The sequence below is a fragment of the Corvus moneduloides genome, chromosome 25 (genome assembly GCF_009650955.1).
Source record: "Corvus moneduloides isolate bCorMon1 chromosome 25, bCorMon1.pri, whole genome shotgun sequence".
NCBI lineage: Eukaryota > Metazoa > Chordata > Aves > Passeriformes > Corvidae > Corvus > Corvus moneduloides.
Window position 1 is genome coordinate 7,105 of NC_045500.1, and position 4,785 is coordinate 11,889.

At 51.1% G+C, this 4,785-nt stretch overlaps 1 long non-coding RNA gene across 2 annotated transcripts; it reads left to right on the top strand.

Moving 5' to 3' along the window:
• The first annotated feature begins 285 nt into the window (after positions 1-285).
• Positions 286-4,228, top strand: LOC116455770. Of its 2 annotated transcripts, none has more exons than XR_004244474.1 (4): positions 286-311; positions 1,998-2,083; positions 2,688-3,428; positions 3,799-4,228. It is a non-coding gene; the product is annotated as an uncharacterized LOC116455770 (long non-coding RNA). The 2 variants fall into 2 exon arrangements; XR_004244475.1 differs by lacking the exon at positions 286-311 and adding an exon at positions 674-724.
• Positions 4,229-4,785: the final 557 nt, after the last annotated feature.

A 4,785-nucleotide genomic window follows, 5' to 3' on the forward strand; every position in this document is an offset into this window, starting at 1 on the left:
CGCGCAGCGGGACAGGGGGCGGAGGCTGCGTCGCTCGCGCTGCTCGGCCCGCGGGCGGAGCGCGCGCCACCAATGGGGAGCCGCGGGACGGGCGGGGCTGGGCGGGGATTGGCCGGGGCCGCGGGGCGGGGGCGGGGCCCGGAGGGGCCGGTGCCGCTGAGGGGCCGTGGGGGCGGCAGCGCGGGAGCGGCGGCGGCGGGGCGGGCGCGGGGAGCGGGCTGTGCTGGGGGAGTGACCCCCGGCGAGGGAGTGACCGAGCCCCGGCGGGGGACTGACAGAGCCCCCGTGAAGGAGTGGCCCCGGGCGTCTGGGTGGGTGCGTTCCGTCCTTGCCGTGGGTGGGATCGGGCCTGGAAGGGAGCCAGCCGTGTGGGCAAAGGGGAGCGGCGAGCCGCCTTCCCCTCACATCGCTTCTGAAAAGAAGCCTACGGGCTACTAGAGGGAGTGGCCTTCAAATGGGACAGTGGGGATTCGGATTACATATTAAAATTTCTTTTTTTGCTGTTGGGGTGGTCAGGCGTTGGCACAGGTTGCCCAGGGAGGTGGTGGTTGCAGAGGGTACGGTCAGGCTCAGTCAATGTGCAGAGAATGGATCAGGGTGGGGCGATGAGGCACAGCGAGCCGGGAAGTCAGTGCGTAGTTCGGACTATAGGATGATGATGTTTATGATCAGACCGAAAGAAAGCTGTAGTGCATGTTGCACAGAGAGAATCAGGTGTTGCTGAGTTCTCCATTCCCACTGAATTTTTGCTTGGATAGGATTCTGTCTTGTTTTCTGTGGTGTAAATGACATATATGGAGCAAGGAGTCTGGGCAAAAGCATCCAATTGACAAGGTCCAGTACAGGTAATGTTGCAGCAGTAGCAATTTCTCAAAGTAAGAAAGGCAGTTAAGTTTACAGGACTTTATTTCCAGAGGTTTATGAGAATGTGGTGAAACTTGTTTTTCCCTTTTGCCTATATGTGTAAGTAGTGAGCCCTATATTATCTGTACATCTTAAAAGAAATTTCCAGTTAGCAGGAAGTTTAAGGGATTACTTTGATATCATTGCAGTGCTCCAAGCAGTGTCCCACTAACGTCACCCTTGAAAACTGGAATGTGAAGGACCAACAGCTTGCTCATCTTCATGCCTGGGTCACTTTGTTGCATGCATGGCAGTGCTGTTAAATTTGTTTCTTCCAGAATAAGAAAAATAAATTTTAAAAAATTGGAGGATTGTTGGGGGTGTGTATTGGATTAACTTTTGTCCTGATATTTCCTATTTATTGCTACTCTGTGGTCAATATCACCTCTCAAGCTTGAAGATCACCTATGAAATCTCTGTAATATGCTGGGAATTTCAAGTATAGAAGTGTCAATATTTGCAAAATATTGGGTTAAATAAAATCGAATGGGAAAACACAGCCAAAGCTTCTGGTAACTACTTGGAGCAGTAACCAAGTAGTTTGGTTGGATTATTGTAGGAAGAAAAGTTACAAATGCTCACTTGAGGAGGGTACAAGAGGCTGAGCGACTCCCAGACTGCCTTAGATCTGCCTAAGGAAAAGAATCCATGCCAGTGTTGTAGTGGGTAACCTTTATGGATTGTCAGCATTCCATTTCCGGATGGAATGGAGTGGGGAGAGGGGAACTTGCAATACCTCTGGGAAGGGAGGATGCCTTCCCGCCTGGGAAAGCTCTGTCACAAATGGCATTGCTGAGCTCAAGGCTCCATCTCTGCAGCATAAGGGTGGTTGTAGAGGAATGGGATTGCTCGGTTCCAGTTTCACTCTGACCGGGTGAATGTCAACAGGAGAATGTGCTGTTGCCTCGTGGTGGCAGCCAAACTATTTCCTGCTCTTCCTTACCAGTCTAAGGTTCTGATCATGTGTTAAGCGAGAGCTGCACTGCCTCCGTTGGTTCTATTCAATAATGCAGAGCCTTCGCTCAAGGTTAGAAGTGATGTGCAGTTGAAGATAAAACTGTAATAGCATATTTTTTCTGCTTTATTTCCTACAGGATAAAGTCTCAATGTGTGCATCAAATCAAAAGCTGGCTTTACTTTTAGATGATGGATACAGATCTATGTTATGGCTACTGGGCAGGTAATGAAGCTATTTTTTTAAAATTATGCTATCCAAACTTTAAAAATGTATTTTCCATTAAAAATGCAAAAAATTGTTGCCGTCCGAGGAAATGTAAAATACGTGTTTTATCATCTTCCTGTAGTACAAATCAAAACAACAAAAACTATCTAGTAAGTGTCTGTTGCACCAGCTACATCTCGATAAAGTAGCCTGGAAAGATTGGAGAATCAGTACAAGAATAAACCAAAGGAAAGGTCTTCTGAGCAGAGGAAGTGAAAACAGGAAACAGATGAGTTCCGAAGGGAAAAATATAAAAGAGAGAAACAATTGCCAATGTTTTTGCAAAAATAAAAAAGGACAAAGATGTGTGGTTGCATCTTGTAGCTAGAGGATCTTGAGAATTGTATTGTATATTTTAAAATTCTAATCTGGACAGAGACGATGTGTAATCCAGGTTATGAACTAATAAGAGTTGTAAGAGTTATGAGGCATAGTCATGATAAGAGTTGTGAGAATGAGCTTCAACAAACTCTGTGTCCACTGTAAAAGAGTTACAGAGGAGATGATGTATTCATAGCTGGCATAGAGCAGTCAAGTTACGAAGCCTTTCTTGTTTCAGCAGGAGATAGAAAAGAGGAGGCCTCCAGTAGGGAACTCCCACAAGCCAGAGGCAGAGCAGTGATTGTCCTGGAGCCGCCAGTTCCCAACCAAGGTTCCAAGAACGATGTGACAGTACCCATAGGAGAAGACTTTGGGTGTGGTACTGGAAAAAATGCTCCAGCAGCAACGGCAGATGTTCCTATCTGCAGGGCACTTAGAGTCACCAGCAATGGAGAAGAAGGATGAGGATGAATTCCACACGTCGGATACTCCTGGCAGGAGACTTGACCATACCTGGTGACTCTGTGAGAGCTGCAGGACTGGAGACGGAGGAAGCCCTTTGGACAGGACTCGCTGCTCCCTCCGAGCCGCGGCTCTCAGCAGAACCGGCTCATTGCTGAGGATGCAGCTGGCCAGGAAGAGGCTTGCAGAGGAATAGGAGGCCAGCTCATTGCAGTCAGGGAATGGCTGACGGGTGTTTCCCAGCAGAACTTTCCTGGAGGTGCCAGTTCCAGTCCGTGACTCGCAGGATGCTGCAGCGCTGCCGTAGGAGAAGGCCTTTGGCATGGTGCTAGAGAAAATCCTCGAGCAGCAAAGGCAGGTGTTGGCAGCTCCAGGGAATTCCCTGATGTCAGCAGTGGAGGAGCAGGATGAGGAAGATCTCCACGCTTGGGATACTTGTGGCAAGAGCCTCCATCCCTGCGCGAGCCTCGGTGAGAGCTGCCGGAGCGCAGACGGAGGAAGGCCTTTGGACAGGTGCAAGGTAGGAAAGATGCACGGTCCCCAGTCGTGGGGTGAGCAGAAACATTTCTTCCAAGCATCCCTAGCTTTTAGAAGAGTTTCACTCTCAGTTTGGAATAGCGTGAGCCTGGACAGCCAACAGTCTAAATGTTCAGATGTCTGCTACCCAATACTAGACATGAACTCAAGTCTCTCCTAGCAACATCAGGCTTTTTCCCTAAGCCAAGTGCTGCGAGGGGAATTTCTTCTGCAAAACTCCTGTGCTTCTGCTGCTTGGTCCATTTTAGAAAGCTTCCTCCATCAGCCCTGCCTTGATTGAATAGTCCTTTCTCTTCTGACTAGAAGCTCCAGGTTCTCTTCTTACAAGCTGTCTTTGTTTTCTTTGCCCCCAGACAGGAGTCCCTGCTCCCCTAGAGCCACGTCGATCTGCAGAACCTGCTTGTGGCTGAGGATGCAGATGGCCAGGAAAGGTCTGGAAGTAAAAATTGGAGCCAGGCCATGTCCAAGATTTTCCCGGAGAAAAGCATCCCAGCAGCAAGTGTCCTGGAGCTGCCAGGTGCCAGTCCATGACTCCAAGGATGCTGCGGCGCTGCCAAAGGTGAAGAGGCTCAGAGAGGTGCCAGACAAGATCCTGGAGCAGCAAAGGCAGGTGTTGGATGTTCCAGGGAATTGCCTGGGGTCAGCAGTGGAGGAGCAGGATGAGGAAGATCTCCACCCTTACCCCTGCTCCTCCTCGTCCTCGACCACCTCGTCTACCTTCTCCTCATCATCCCCCTCCTCATCCTGCTCCTCGTCGTCGTCCTCGTCGTCCTCCTCCTCATCCCCGTCCACCTCCAGCTCGTCCTCGTCCTCCTCGTTCTCGTCCAACCCCTCCTTGTCCTCGTACTCCTCCTCCTCCTTGGCCACTTCGTCATCCACGTCCTCGTTCTCCGCATCCTTGTTCTCCTAGTTCTCCTTGTTCTCCTTGTTCTCCTTGTTCTCCTCCTCCTCCCCCTCCTCCCCCTCCTCCTCCTCCCCCGCCTCCTCCTTCTACCCCTCCCCCTCCTCCTCCTCCTCCTCTTCCTCCTCCTCCTCCTCCTCCTCCTCCTCCTCCTCTTCCTCCTCCTCCTCCTCCTCCTCCTCCTACTCCTCCTACTTGTCCTCGTCCTCATCCTCGTCGTCGTCCTCATCGTTGTCCTCGTCGTCGTCCTCGTCATCATTGTCGTCGTCGTCATTCTCCGTCTCCTCCTCCTCCTCCTCCTCCTCCTTGTCCTCATCTTCCTCGTCCTCGTTGTCGTCGTTCTCCTCCTCCTCCTCCTCCTCCTCCTCCTCCTCCTCCTCCTCCTCCTCCTCCTCCTCGGCCTCCTCCTCCTCCTTCTACTTGTCCTCGTCCTCATCGT